The sequence below is a fragment of the Ornithorhynchus anatinus genome, chromosome 5, assembly GCF_004115215.2.
Source record: "Ornithorhynchus anatinus isolate Pmale09 chromosome 5, mOrnAna1.pri.v4, whole genome shotgun sequence".
Classification (NCBI taxonomy): Eukaryota; Metazoa; Chordata; class Mammalia; order Monotremata; family Ornithorhynchidae; genus Ornithorhynchus; species Ornithorhynchus anatinus.
Genome location: NC_041732.1, coordinates 54,590,547 through 54,606,985, shown reverse-complemented (window position 1 = coordinate 54,606,985; position 16,439 = coordinate 54,590,547). Strand labels below are relative to the sequence as shown.

The 16,439-nt window shown below is 47.2% G+C and overlaps 1 protein-coding gene across 4 annotated transcripts in view; it reads right to left on the bottom strand.

Moving 5' to 3' along the window:
• APBA2 (amyloid beta precursor protein binding family A member 2) overlaps positions 1–16,439 on the bottom strand; it is a 284,562-nt gene that overhangs the window by 13,488 nt on the left and 254,635 nt on the right. The gene's annotated exons all lie outside the window — the stretch shown is intronic.

The window sequence follows — 16,439 nt, the reverse complement described above, 5'->3', positions numbered from 1 at the left end:
CCATCCTGATTAACTTGTATCCACCCCAGGGCTTACAACAGTGTTCGGTACACAGTAAGCACTCAATAAATACGACTGAACGAATGAACGACTGGTGTGTGTAGCAGTGAATGGCAGCTTGGATTCAGAGCAAACGAAACCAAGTGCTTCCATTTATTGTCTGTTGCCTGGGGACTTAGCAGGTATAAACATATAACCTTGATTCGCATGAAGAAACAGATGAACTAAGTGGAGAGTACTCAAGGAAAAGAATATGCTATCAAACAGCAAAAAATTCACTGTCCCCAACTCATTGTCTCTTCTGTCACCTGTGGTCCAGAGGGGACAAAGGGGTACCCTGATATTCATTCATTCTTTCACTGGTATTTATAGTGTGCTGAGTGTGTGCAGAGCACTGTACTAAGCGCTTGGGAGAGTACAGTATAACAACAGTCACTTTCCCTACCCAAAACGAACTTAGAGTCTAAAGGGAACGTTCCCGAGAGGGTTGATTTTAGGAAAGGGTCTCACCTAAGTCAATCCAAATGTAACCCATTGTGTGCATCCATGTGGAGGCCAGGACCAATGTAAAATGAAATGTGGAAAAGAGAAGGGTGCCAGATGACCAATGGAAAGGCAGCCCTGAAAACCCATACTCTTGTCTGGGCCTTCTGCGAGAGGCGGGCTAAAAGAGTTGGTTCCTAGCTTGCAATCCGAGTCCCAGAAATCGGTCCCCTGCCCCATGCGTAAAACTAACTTCCAAATTAACGAATTGCGGCCTAATGGACAGAGCACAGGCCTGGGAGTCACAAGGACCTGGATTCTAATCCCACTGCTGCTACTTGTCTGCGGTGTGGCCTTGGGCAAGTCACTTCTCTGGGCCTCAGTGACCTCATCTGCAAAATGGGGATTAAGACTGTGAGCCCCAGTGGGACAGGGACTGCGTCCAACCCAATTAGCTTGTATCTACCCCAGGGCTTAATACAGTACCTGGCACATAGTAAGAGCTTAACAAATACCACAATCATTATTACTATCATTATTATTATCATTACTAGTAAATGCAGTAACCCTGATGACAATGGAGTCCACCACTGCAAATGACAGATAAGCTTCGGTCCTGAGACTTTAGGAACGAGAACCAGGGGAGAATCAATTGTATAGTGGCATTTATACTCTCTTGTCCTGTCCATCGTTCCCTCCCCTCTCCCTGTACCCTGCCTGGGCAGCAAAGGGGACAGCACCTAGCAAAGTGTACTTGAAGGTTCAAGATATAACCGGGACAAAGGCACTCCTATGTCCCTGGCATCCCTGCCCAACCTGATTTGCTTGTATCAACCCCAGTGTTTAGTAAAGGGACCGACACATAGTAAGTGCTTAATACATATCATAACAATTACCATAATAATTATAATTATTATTAGAGACCCACGATGGGTGTTCGCACACATTCAAGGTAATGCCAACCTTTCATTCATTCATTCATTCAACTGTATTTACTGAGAGCTTACTGTGTGCAGAGTACTGTACTAAGCGCTTGGAAAGTACAATTCAGCAATAGAGACAATCCCTGCCCATACCGGGTTTGCAATCTAGAAGGGGGAGACAGACATCAAGACAAGTAAACAGGCATCACCCCCCCTCTGAAATCACTCATCCTCCAAACTATACTGATGAGCAAACTCCCTCTTACCCCAACTGTTTGCTGCGTTAGACTGTAAGTCTCATGCGAGGCAGGGATTGGATCCAAACTAATTACCTTGGATTAACCCCAGAGCTTGACACATAAGTACTTAACAAATACCATGAAAAAAAAAAATTGGAAACATTTGCTCAAAAGGGTGCAAGTAGCCCTATCTCTACAATCAGGAACCTTCCTTGGTAGCTGAAAGAGCAAAAGGAAGTCCTGGTTTGGAACGGGAACCCAGATCATTCTCACACTTCCAGATCGAGACCCCAGGTCTTCCAGACTTCAGACCCACTATGGCCCGGAGCTGCCCCAAGAGCCTTCAACATCTCTCTGGGTGGACGGCAGCCATGGAGGAATAATAATGATAATAATAATGGTGTTTGTTAAGCACTTACTATGTGCCAAGCACTATACTAAGCACTGGGGGAAATTCAAGATAATTAGGTTGGACTCAGTCGCTGTCCCACATGGGGCTCACAGGCTCAATCCCCGTTTTACAGACAAGGGAACTGAGACCCAGAGAAGTGAAGTGACTTGCCCTAGGTCACACAGCAGACATGTGGCGGAGCCAGCACTATGTTCTGACTCCCAGCCCAGTGCTCTATCCACTACGTTGAAGGCAGGCCTCCTCTTCCTGCTCTGAAGACAGTGCAGTGCGAAAAACAATTTCAGCCTGAGAGCTTCTAGTCAATAATCTTTTCCCAGAAAAATCAGTCAAGCCATAATGAACTTAGCCTTTCATTAGCTCATCCAAAAACAAACTCAAAGAAATGTTTATTATAAATCCTCTTCCTCGAAGACTCTGATCTAATTACCAGAGGTAATTCCTAGCCCTGCTTTCCTCTGGCTAATGGCCATCTGATTGTTATTGGTGAACAAGGCTGACTCCCCAGCCCGGGCCAAGCTCTAAGCGCACAGGACTTTCTGGCAAAAGAGATTGGCTTTTTTGATCCTTTCATAAAGCAGCAGCCCCTTCTGGCTCTGTTGGACCTGAAGTGAACCAGAAAAGGAGCTCAGAAAAATGCCTATTGACTGGCACGTAAAACATGATCAATGGGTAGATTTTGTTACCACCTATCCCCACTGTCTGGGGTTGACGGGGGGCCTCGGCAGTGGGCATTACCTAGGAAGGAGGTTTGTGTCTCCAGATTCCTGGCCCCAGCTGGACTTTCTCCAGCTTTCTCCCTCACCCACCCTCCCTTCCTTCCCCCACCACCATCACCTCAGCTGTCATCAACAATAATAATAATAGTAATTGTGGTACTTGTTAACCGCTTACAGTGTGCCAAGCACTGTATTAAGCACTGGGGTAGATAGAAGACCATCAGGTCCCACATGGGGCTCAAAGTCTTAGTAGAAGGGAGGATTCGGTCCTCATTTTACTAGGTGAGGGGAGTGAGGCATAGAGAAGTGAAGTGACTTGCCCAAGGTCACACAGCAGACAGAGCTACCTCTCCAGGCCCGGACCTCTCCTTCTCTGCAGTTTAACATTTCTTCCTGCTTTTAGGGCATCTCTACTTGGATATCCCGCTGACATCTCAAACTTAACATAACCAAAACAGAACTTCTCATTTTCCCACTTGAACATCATCCTTGCAGTCTCGTAAGTGTGCAACCTTGACATTATCCTTAATGTGTGCCTCATTCAACCCACATGTCACCATAGTCTTTTTATCATCTCTTAAATCTGGCCTTTAGTCTCCAGTCAGCCTCCTCACTGCCCTCCCTGCCTCCAGGCTCTCCCTACTCCGGCCCACACTTTATTCTTCTGTCCAGATTTTCTAAAATAGGCAGCGTGCCCTAGTGGGTAGAGCATGGGCCTGGGAATCTGAAGGATCTGGGTTCTAATCCCTGCTCTGCCACATGTCAGCTGTGTGACCTTGGGCAAGTCATTTCACTTTTCTGTGCCTCAGTCAGCTCATCTGTAAAATGGAGATTAAGACTGTGAACCCCATGGGGGACATAGACTATGTCCAACCCCATTTGCTGGTTTTTATTCCAGTGCTAGTACAGTGTCTGGCACATGGCAAATGCTTAACAAATGCCATAATTACTGTGATTATCAGCTCTATTATTACTACTACTAATAATAAAACATCCCACCCCAGCCCCAGAACACTTAAATATCCTCTATTTTAATGCCTGCCTTTCCCAGTAGACTGCAAACTCCTTGAGGACAGGAATAGTATCTACCAAATGCCTTGTGCATTACCTTGCACAACCTAATTACCTTGTATCTACCCCAGCACTTAGAACAGTGCTTGACACATAGTAACTGTTTTACAAATACGATCATTATTATTATTACGCTCCCAAGTGCTCGAGTGCAATGCTCCGCACACAGTAAGTGCTCAATTAAAAAACATTGATTGAAGCACTACATTAAGTGCTAAGGTCGATATAGGAATCGGATCAATCCGCGCAGATTCGGTCCTCGATCCCTATCCAAGAGGGAGAGCATTTATCCCCATTTTACTGATGAGGAAACTGAGGCACAGAGAAATTAAGGGCCTTTCCCAAGGTCACAGAGCACACAAATGGTAAAACTGGGTCTCCTGCCTCCCAGACCCGTGCCCTTTCCAGTAGGCGACTCCGGGCTTGGCTTTATCTGTCTTTAAAAATGGAATTTAATCATAAAAGCATACGAGATGAATCCACACCTTCACTCCCAGGGTTGGGTGCTCAGGAGATCAGAAAGGGACACGTGGTCCTAGAATGGGTGAAACCCTCTATGCTAGAAAATTGTCATTTCAGGTACGTCGCTGGCTTCAGTTTCCCCCTCTGTAAAGTGGGGATGAGAGGTGGCCTCATTCCAAATGCTAAATAAATTGAAGCTTCCCACATTCCCTATTCCAAAGCTTCGTTTCTAGGCTGTCACCCAACCCTGCATCCCAGTTTCCTGGCAAATGGCTTTTGGAAGCTCTGGGCCCGTGAAATTCCACTGGCTGCTGTGCGAACCCCGCTTGCGAAAGCGCCAACGGAGGGCTCCGGTTCCTCAAGGTTGCCTCGCTTCGGCAGGCTGGGGTCCTGGCCCAGCTTGGATTTCTGAAAGATGAGCTCTCACCTGCTGCAGGAGGTCTACAGAAACCAGGCCTGGAGAGCTTGATCACCTCAGAAAACTGGAATCAGTTCAACCCCATCATCCAGGTCTGGCCAGAGCTCCTTTCCAAACCCAGGCCAAGCAGCATTTCAGAAGTGGGGTCACCTCAGGGCCAGGGAGAGCAGAATTGCGCCTGAACTTTTGGCAGAAAGGGCTTTGTCTCTCTCCTCTCGCCCCCTACCATCCCTCCCCACAAGAAACAGATGTGCGAGCTCTGAAGTCACAGGAGGCAGGGAAATAAGGCCTATCCGGGCTTCCCTTAGTGACCTTTCTCATATTTGCTTTTTTCCCATTCAAATACACCAAAATGGGAAAGGTTTGGGGTTTTTTTTATTTACAAGATATTCTTATCCACCTAATCTTGATTTTAATGAAAGATGAAACTCTCCTTGGGCTTTAACATCATTACAAAGAATTCCCCCCCCACCCACCCAAATTGCTCAGCTGTAGGAGATCTTTATGGAGTGTCCATGACGACTTAAACCAACCTTTGCCAAAAAAAAGATTCAGAATTCCTTCCTGCACATTTTCAAATCAAGATTTGTTGTCAGTAGTCACATTTGTCATTTCTCTTTGCGGGCCCTGCTGTTTTGGAGGTCTGTTTATTAATTTAGATAACCATCTGCATTAGCATGGAACAGCACTCCATATAAATGGGTGTGCATTAAAGAAATCAAGCTGCTTAAGAACGGAAAGATTTTCTGAGATGCTTAACTCTTGCTCTGCCTGTCGGGTGTGGGTTGTCTCTACTCGGTCTTCAGCAGGGGTTCCATCTGCATCAGATTTTTCTGTTGGCCACTGCAGAGAGCAATGGCAAAGCAGCCTTTCTCCTAAGCCAAGCTCATTTCTCAAAGCCCTCTTGAAGCTCCAAATAGTCTTTCCCTCCTGCTAATGCTCAGAAAAGTTGAAAAGCAGCATGGCCTAACGGAAGGAGCACGGGACTGGGAGTCAGAGGACCTGGGTTCTAATCCCCACTCTGCCCCTTGCCTGCTGTGTGACCTTAGGTAAGCCCCTTCACTTCTCTGAGCCTCAGTTCCCTCATATGGAAAATAGGGATCAAGACTGTGAGCCCCATGTGGGATAGGGACTGCATCCAACCCCATTTGCTGGTTATCGATCCCAGTGCTCAGTACGGCGCCTGGCACATAGTAAGCGCTTAACAAATACCACCATTATCATTATTATTACTAGGTGACCTCGGGCAAACCACTTAACTTCTCAATGCGACAGCTTTCTCTTCGGTAGAATGGAGACTAAATAACTGTTTTTCCTCCTACTCAGACTGCGAGCCCCAGTATAATTCAACCTGATTATATTTCCTCTACCCCAGAGTTTAGTACAATGCTTGCATGTAGTAAGCACTTAAATATCAGTTACTCTTATTCAAAAAATTGGGGATTAAATACTGTTCCCCCTCCTATTTAGACTCTGAGCCCCATGAGGGACAAGAACCATTTTACCTGCTTGCCTTTTGTAATAATGATAATAATAATTGTGGTATTTGTTAAGTGCCTACTATGTGCCAGACACTGCACTAAGCACTGGGGAGGATACAAGGTAATTGGGTTGGACCCAATCTCTGTCCCAGATGGGGCTCGCAGTCTTAATGTCTACCCTGATGCTGAATACAGCACCTAACAAACAGTAAGCAGTGTGGCCTAGTGAGAAGCAGCATGGACTAATGGATAGAGCCCAGGCCTGGGAGTCAGAAGGACCTGGGTTCTAATCCCAGCTCAGCCACTTGTCTGCTGTGTGACCTTGAACAAGTCACTTCACTTCTCTGTGCCCCAGGCACCTCATCTGTAAAATAGGGATTAAGACTGTGAGCCTTATGAGGGACATGGATTGTGTCCAACCTGATTATGTCTACACCAATGCTTAAACAGAACCTGGCTCGTAATATGCACTTAACAAATACCAGGGAAAAAAAAGCCCCAAATACACATTTAATGTCTCTGTGTCTCAGTTCCCTCATTGGTAGAAATGAGGGAAATTTGTGAAATGCTTCTGGTTTATAAGAAGCGGCATGGCTTAGGGGAAAGAGCACGGGCTTGGGAGTCGGAGGTCATGGGTTCTAATCCTGGCTCTACCACCACTTATCAGCTGTGTGACTTTGAGCAAGTCACTTAACTTCTCTGTGCCTCAGTTACCACATCTCTAAGATGGGGGTTAAGACTGTGAGCCCCATGTGGGACAACCTGAAAACCTTGCATCTACCCCAGTGCTTAGAACAGTGCTGGGCGCATAAGTAAGCACTTAACAAATACCATCATCATTATTATTACTATTTGTAAAATGGGGATTAAGACTGTGAGCCCCACGTGGAACATGGACTGTGTCCAACCTGATTAGCTTGTATCTCCCCCAGCATTTAGGATGGTGCCTGGCACGTAACAAGTGCTTAACAAATACCATTACAAAAAGTAAGTGCTTAACAAATAACACGTTTAATATTGTTACTAGTAGCAGGTGCAGACTCCTAAAATAGAGGCATCCCTTGCCAATGGAATAAGCCTTCAGGTCCAAGTCTCTCGGCGGCATTGTTCTGCTCGTTTGCTTTGCCACGAGGCTCCGTAATAAATAGAGTTCTCAGGTGGACCAGTTCCTTGCCCATTGCCCTGGGGCTCTACTTATAAGCTTGTTTCTCCCACCGAACCTGGCAGGAGACACTTCTACAGGTAGGTCAAAGTTTTACGCCTGTGGAACGGGTGAAATAGGACGGAGCTTTTGTCTCCTAAAGGCAGAACTCCTGACCGCCCTCTGACTTCACCAGTGTCCCCCCTGAGCCCCAAGTGAAATCTGGGTCCCTTAATCATTCCTCTTGCCACAGCTCCCAACCTCGACTCCCCACTTGTTGGGGGGTTTTTGTTTGCTTTTTATGGTATCTGTTAAGTGCTTACTGTGTGCCAGGCACTGTACTAAGTGCCGAGGTAGATATGAGATCATCAGGTCGGACGCAGTCCCTGACCACATGGGGCTCACAGTTTTAATCCTCATTTTGCAGATGAGGGAACTGAGGCCCAGAGAAGTAAAGTGACTTTCCTAAGGTCTCCCAGCAGACAAGTGGCAGAGCCAGGATTACAATGCAGGACCTTCTGACTCCCAAGCCCGTGCTCTATCCACTAGGCCACTCTGCTTCTCAAGTGGATAGGGCCGGGACTAAATCAAATTCTGGATGGCCTGTCACTTGGGTAGTAGCAACCCGCTGGTCATCTTCACCTCGCTGGGGCTGCAGTGACTTTGTAAAAGAAAAGCTGATCATCAGGGATTTATCTGGCTGAAATCTCCCCCACCCCAGCAAAAATCTGCAAGAAACATCTTTCACTTCCCCTTGGCCCTGGAGTTCGCCTCCAAGCTCCCTGAGCCTCACAGCATCCTATCGAGCAACTGCACTGCTGCTCATCTCTGGGTCACAACCCCCAAAGACAAATGCAATCGGGCCCAAATCCTTCCATATTTAAGGCCTGGAGGTGCCAAGCAGCATGGCCTGGTGGAAAGAGCACAGGCCTGAGGACTTGGGTTCTAATTCCAACTCTGCCGCTTGTCTGCTGTGTGACTTAGGGCAAATCATACACTTCTCTGTGCCTCAGTTCCCTTACTTGCAATACGAGGATTCAACACCCATTCTCCCTCCTACTTAGACTGTGAGCCCCATGTGGGACAGATTATCTCGTATCTACTCCAGCGCTTAGCACAGTGCTTGTCACGTAGTAAGCGCTTAACAAATCCCCAAATTAGGGGCATTATTATCATCATTCTAAGTGGCCTAGCTCTTCTTTCTCCTCATCACCTACAGGGTGAGGGTTTTCTAGCATCCACTGGAAAAATAAAACCTCCTTTAAGGAAACACTGAATTAAGCCTCAAAACCATCCTCTCAGTTATGCCTACCTCCCAGACACAAAACAAAAAACTCTCTTCAGGGAGCTTTGGGGAGATAAAGAAAGGGTCAAGTCAATCACTCAATCAGCAGTATTTATTGAGCACTTACTGTGTGCACAGCTCTGTATTAAGCACTTGGGAGAGCACAAGCTCTAGACTGTGAGCTCACTGTGGGCAGGGAACGTCATTGTTTATCATTGTGCATTGTACTTTCCCAAGCTCATAGTACGGTATTCTGCGCACAGTAAGCACTTAATAACGATGGTATTTGTTAAGTGCTTACTATGTGTCAAATGGAAAGAGCCTGGGCTTCGGAGTTAGAGGTCATGAGTTCGACTCCCGGCTCTGCCACTTGTCAGCTGTGTGACTGTGGGCAAGTCACTTCACTTCTCTGTGCCTCAGTTACCTCGTCTGTAAAATGGGGATTAACTGTGAGCCTCACGTGGGACAACCTGATCACCCTGTATCTCCCCCAGCGCTTAGAACGGTGCTCTGCACATAATAAGCGCTTAACAAATACCAACATTATTATTATTAAATGCTGCAGCACTGTTCTAAGCCCTGGAGCACTAATACGATTGATTGAATGAATACGATATAACAGAGTTGGTCGACACGCTCCCAGCCTAAAACAAGCCCCATCAAATTCCCAACGGATAGGAGAAGACTGATCGGACAGGGCAGCGGGATAAGAAAAATCCTTACTGCCCGGTGTGGGACTGTCCTTCAGAACATAAACCCTCTCTGTGACCAGGCTATCCCGACTCTACCGCTTGCCAGCTGTGTGACTGTGGGCAAGTCACTTCACTTCTCTGTGCCTCAGTGACCTCATCTGTAAAATGGGGATTAAAACTGTGAGCCTCACGTGGGACAACCTGATTACCCTGTATCTACCCCAGTGCTTAGAACAGTGCTCGGCACATAGTAAGCGCTTAACAAATACCAACATTATTATTATTATTAGATGGTCCCGAAGGTGCGTATGGCCCAGACTGAGGGCGACAGAAAAACGCTCTGAAGCACCACCGAAGAATTCTTCCAAAACACCGAAAGGCAGGGGCTGGGGGTAGAGCTGGTTTTAAAATAGCTTTAACTATGTCATCTAAGACCTTTCTGCAAAATAATGTATCGTACTTTGGGACTAATGAAGCTGAAAATAGAAAGCAGTGGAGCAAAACTAACTCACATGTCGGCAAACTTTTTTAGGGAGATTTAGAATAACAGCATTTGCAAAGCTGGTGGCCCCTCTCATTCAAGCCTATTCTGTATTCTCAGCTAAATGAAAATTAATAGAACATGACAGAGAATTTTCGATGGCTGTCTGGTGTATTAGAAGCACCTCCCCGCCCAACCCCCTTAGTGCCAACAAGGCTTAAATATCCATTTCCCCTCCCCAAAGCCTGGCTCAGAGCCCACAAAACCTTCCTTTCCTGTCTCTTTTCCCTGATGCACATCCGTGCACTCCACTCCATGTCTCCCTAGGTTTATAAGTGGGGATTTACAATATAAAAGCTAGACCGAAACCAATATCCCATAATGATTGCGGTTTGCAATAAAAAATGGACTCGGCACAGAGAGGGAAGAAAAGCAGCTTTTGAGATTGAAGTAGCTTTGTCTCCACATCGCGGGCAGCTTTCATTGGGAGGGAAAAGATGTCTCTCTCTCTCCCCTTCACAAGTCCCATTCCTCCTGCTCCCTGACATGCTTTTGAGACAACCAAAGAGCCCCTTTCATGGTTTGAGGCAAAGGCCCCCCGCGTGATGCCAACGCAGCTTGAAGCCTCATCTCTCCCCGCTGGACAACCCCGGTGAGCCAATAAGATGCCAAACTGAAGTGAATTGGGGCCGCGGGACTTCCGGTTCCTAAGTTCTGAGCTTTGCCAGTCGAGCAGGAATGGACCCTGGAGTCCCTGGGGGCGGAGGGAAGGGAAGGGACGGAGGGGGGTCCTGCGAGCATGTCTGAGAAACTATAAAGCAAATCACGGGATATTTCTTTCCCTGTTAATCACCGTACACTTTCAGCTGAGGTTTATGAGCTCCGTGAGGCCTCCGGCGGTTGTGTTGCCAAGCGACGAGTGTGTGTCTTGGAGGCTGGGGGGGTCTTCACAGACACTAAATGTTGCAAAACCCACTATTTGTTCTAGTCTCATCCTCCTTTCTGAGACACTGCTGACCTCCTTTCTCCCTCCCCGCCCCCTTCCCCGACCACCCTGTATCTCCCCTTCTGGCCAGAAGCCGGGAACCACTGGCCCCCGAGCTGGAGTGTGCAGCCCAATGGGACAGCACCCCTCCTCACCTCGGGAACGGGGACTCTTCCGGCCTGATCGAGGCAGAGCCATCAGATCTTTGCTTCATGCAAAAACTCTCCTACTTATTTGTCTACCTAAGGTCCTCCGGGCCTCCCTGAAGACTTTCACCCACTCTTTTATCTGTGCCCATCATCTTCAGCCCCTCTGCCTTTAAGCACACCCTCCTCTCCGCTATCCTAAGGCCACCCTCTCTACACCAAGCAGCTTTCGCCCCATCTCCCTCCTCCCATTCCTGTCTAAATTCATCTAATGGTTTGTCTACATCTGCTGCCTCGACTTCTCCTCCTCCTCCTCCTCCCTTCTTGACCTTTTACAACCTGGTTCCTTACTGCTGGCTTAAAAGTACTCGACCTGCTCTCTCCCTCCTACCTATCAATCAGTCAATCTATCATATTTATTGAGTACTTACTACATACAGAGCACTGTACTAAGCGACTGAGACAGTACAACACAATTGGCAGACAGGGCAGGGGATGTTTCTGCTTATTGTTGTATTGAGACTGGGAGACTCACGTGGGACAGAGACTGTGTCCAACCTGATTTGTTTGTGTCCACCCCAGTGTTTAGTACATAATAAGTGCTTAACAAATACCACAATTATTATTATTGTACTCTTCCAAGTGCTTAGTATAGTGCACTGCGCACAGTAAGTGCTCAATAAATAAGATTGAATGAATGAATAAATCTTAGGAATCCTTTGCTTCTCCCTCCAGGAGTTAAACCCCACATCCTGGGCCTGCTGGCAGGTGTGACTGACCCCTGACCCCTGGATATAATAATAATAATAATGATGGTACTTGTTAAGCACTTACTATGTGCCAAGCACTGTACTTGTTAAAAACAGTCCCTGTCCCAGGTGGGGCTCACAGTCTTAATCCCCATTTTACAGTTGAGGTAACTGAGGCCCGGGGAAGTGAAGTGACTCGCTCAAGGTCACACAGCAGACGTGGCGGAGCCAGGATTAGAACCCAGGTCCTTCTGACTCTCAGGCCTGTGCTCTAGGCACTAAGCCATGCTGCTTCTATCTCGAGGAGGGAACGGATTCAGAAGCCCCATACTGCTGGTGGTGGCCTAATCACTTTCCTAACTCTGGCCGCACTCTGACACGTTGGCTTTGGGGAAATATAACGATAACGGTAATAACTGCTGGATTTGTTAATCGCTTACAACATGCCAGGCTCCATACTAAGCGCTGGGGTGGATATAAGCAAATCGGGTTGGACACAGTCCCTGTCCCTCATGGGGCTCTCAGCCTTAATCCCCATTTTACAGATTAGGGAACTGAGGCACAGAGAAGTGACTCGCCCAAGATCACACAGAAGACAAGTGGCGGAGTTGGGATTAGAACCCACGTCCTTCCGACTCCCAGGGCCGTACTCTATCCACTAGACCACGCCGACGGTAACCTCACTAGTCCAGTAACTTGGCCAAGGACAATCCGGTACAAACTCCTGCTCTTGAATCAGGGACATAGCAGCCTCAGGGAGGACCGAACGCCTTTCTAGCCATTACTTCTCACTTGGCAACAAGAGTTCCTTCTACCTCCTGAATGATGCCGGAGCCGGCCCCGTAAATAACAACACACGCCAGCCGTTCAATACTCGGCTGTAATTAGATCTCAGGGTTCTGCTGTGGATCATAAACCACTTGAACCGCGCTTTCACGGCTAACGGTGTCAGCAGGGCCCTGCCGCGGAATTACAACCTTGGTTTCCCTCACACACAGAGCACATCAGACGCTGCAGAGAGCGCTCTTCCTAATCACACAGATGACAAAATCTCCTCCACGATATTACCCCGATTTAGCCGGGCCGTCTCGCGTAGCTATATATCTCATTTAACTGCTGGGTCTGAAAATTAAAGTTTGCCACCTGCCACATGAAATTTTTATATATTAATCAGGCAGAAAATAGCCAGCGGGATGGAAAGGAGCCTGATAAATACACTGTCCCTGACATGGCGGATGGCAGGCAGCCCGTTCACCTTCAGCTGAGGGAAGATCCGAGATAAGCAGGAGGGTATTAATCGTCTTTGGGTTAATTCTAACCCATTTTGAATAAGACCTCAAATCTTTTGTCCCCATCTCAGTCCTCCATTTTGTTCTCCCCCGTGAGTCCCAAAAGGCAAGAATGACCCGTTCCTTTCTGATGTCCTGCCTCTGGCCTGGAACGCCCTCCCTCCTCATATCCGACAGACAATGACTTCCCCCCAATCAAAGCTTTACTGAAGACACATCTCCTCCAAGAGGCCTTCCCTGACTAAGCCTTCCTTTCCTTTTCTCCCACTCCCTTCTGCATCACCCTGACTTGCTCCCTTTATTCAACCCCCCTCCCGGCCTTACAGCACTTACGTACATATCCATAATTCATTTATTGATACTAAAGTCTCTCTCCCGCCTGGTCTGTTAGCTTGTTGTGGGTAGGGAATGTGTCTGTTATATTGCTGCATTGTACTCTCCCAAGCACTTAGAACAGAACTCTGCGCACAATGATTGATTGACTGCCTGAAACTGAGGTGAAACAGGGGTTGCCTAAAGCCACATTCGGCCTCAGGATCTGCATATGAAAATGATCTACATAATTCACATCCCCAAATCCCTGTGGCTTGCATCATTCAGGTATTTCGAGAGAGAATTTTTAGCCAAGAAAACCTGGTCCGTTCAAGTCAATGTGAACTCTGCCTCAACTTTCTAGGTAATTGGCACCAATAGACTCATGCCATGAGTCAGTGGCAGAGCTGGGACTGAATCAAGCGATCGGTCGATCGCTGGTATTCGCTGAACGTGTCTTCCAACTCTGTTATATTTGTACTCTCCCAAGAGCTTAGTACGGTGCTCTGCACACAGTATGTGCTCAGGAAATACAATTGATTGATTGAATGCTTATAGCATGCTTATAGCCTGTACTAGGCTCTTGAGAGAATAAGATAGAGGTCATAGACACAATCCCTAACCTCAAGAAGCCGACAGAATAGCTGGGGAGACAGACTGTAAGTTCACTGAGGAAAGGGAACGTGTCTGTTCTATTATTGCTATATGGTACTCTCCCAAGTGCTTAGTACAGTGCTCTGCACACAGCAAATGCTCAATAAATACCACTGGCTGACAGACATTGTACTAAGCGCTGAGGTGGATACAAGCAAGTCAGGTTGGAAACAGTCCCTGTCCCACGTGGGGCTCACAGTCTCAATCACCATTTTACAGATGAGGGAACTGAGGCCCAGAGAAGTGAAGTTACTTGCCCAGGGTTACACAGCAGAAAAGTGGAGGAGCCAGGATTAGAACCCATGGCCTTCTGACTCCCAGGCCCATGCTGTATCTATTTCACCATTCCTGTGAGATGTACAAGGGGGCAAAGACACAAAGAGGAGTTTGCAACTAGTCTGAACTCAAATTTATATACTTTCCTCCTCCTTGACTGGGGATCTGAGTAGGATGGATCAGGATGGAAATCAGTGTACTGTGAATAAAAGATGGGTGAGAAAAATAAGGTTGGAGAAGGGGCTCCTTATATCAGCCAGTGGGAACCAAAGATAACCATATGTGCAGAACCCACTGGGGCACTGATTCACGGTCTCCGTCCCGCCCCCCTCCACATCTACTTAGGTGGACCTGTCCAAGGAGCTTTATCCTTAAATGCTACCATTTCCCCTATCTGTAATTTGCTTTAATGTCTGTGGCCCCCTCTAGACTCCGTGGGAGCTTTCTCCCCTGGCGGTAAGCATTCGGGCTCGTTTCTTAAGCTAGAACACCACGGTCTCATTTTCTGTTGGTCTATTTGCTTGTTTGGTAATTTTATTGGTATTCATTAAGCCCTTACTCTGTGCCAGACACTGTACTAAGCCCTGGGGTGAATGCAAGCTAATCGGACTAGACACAGTCCATGTCCCACATGGGGCTCGTAGTCTCAATCCCCATTTTACGGATGAGGTAACTGAGGCACAGAGGAAGTGAAATGACTTGCCCGAGCTCACACAGCGGACAAGAGGTAGAGCCGGGATTAGAATCCCTGTCCTTCGGACTCCCAGGCCTGTACTTTATCCAGTAGGCCACACTGCTTCTTTTTTCTGTTTAGAATGGTGTTAATGGAGGAGAGAAGGGGGTAGAAAACTAATAATAATAATAATGTTGCGATTTGTTAAGCACTTACTATGTGCCGAGCACTGTTCTAAGCGCCGGGGTAGACACAGGGGAATCAGGTTGTCCCACATGGGGCTCGCAGTCTTAATCCCCATTTTACAGATGAGGTAACTGAGGCAGCGAGGAGTTAAGTGACTTGCCCAAAGTCACACAGCTGACAAGTGGCCGAGCGTAGTAGTAAAAAAGAGCTCCTGTGGGAAAGGGGGTGTTTAGAAACGGGAAAAAGGGCCAGGGAAGGAGTAACAATAATAATAATAATGGCATTTGTTAATGCTCCAACATGATGTGATACCCCCCTACATTTGTGACCTCCAAACTCAAAGAGGTGGTATAGCTGAGAATGCCATTCCAGAAAACATTCTTCTCAGACACAAAACTCAGGACACCAACACTCCCATTTACTGCGGAGCCTCTGTCACAGCCAGTCGATGGCATTTATTGAGTGTTTACTAAGTGCAGAGCCCTGTACTAAGCGCTTGGGAGAGAACGATATAACTGAATTGGTAGACCCGTTCCCTGCCCACAACAAGCTGACGGTCTAGAGGGGAGACAGACGCTAACATAAATACGTAATTTTTGATCTGTGGGTCACAGATCTAGGATAGTTTCCAGACCGGGGGAAGGTGTGCGGCAGAGGAAATATCAGGAAGAGAGACTAGATTAACAGAGCCTCTGCTGGCAAAGCCTCAAAGCAGAAAATCAAGAGCAGGTGTTCTTCTAAAGGACCACCCATCGATCAATCGTATTTATTGAACGCTTACAGAGCACTGTACTAAGCTCTGGGAGAGTACAATATAACAGAGTTGATAGGTTCCCTGTCCATAGAGCTTACTGTCTAGATGGGAGACAGATACTGATATAAATAAATGATTCACGGATATGTACCTAAGTGCAGTGGGGCTGTGGGAGGGGTGAATAAAGAGTGCAAATCTAAGTGTATTCATTCTGCCATCCAGGTAGCTGTGAAATTATCGCCAGAATGAATCACATCTGTGCCCATATGTCCAAGACAAACCAAGGCCCTTGAAAGATTCTGAGAATGGATGTTACAAGATCAGAAGGCAATTTGCATGCACAGAAGCAAACTTAACATGTTCGAAACTGAACCCAGTGGTCACTCAAGAGGAAATCCCATCAGCTTTCAAAAATGGCCCCGACCTGTGCCACTAACCTCACACGTGTCCACCTTCTAAAAACACTTTCATCCACTCTTTTATCTGTGCCCATCATCTTCAGCCCCTCTGCCTTTAAGCAAACCCTCCTCTACGCTATCCTAAGGCCACCCTCTCTACCAAGCAGCTATTGCCCCATCTCCCTCCTCCCATTCCTGTCTAAACTCATCTAA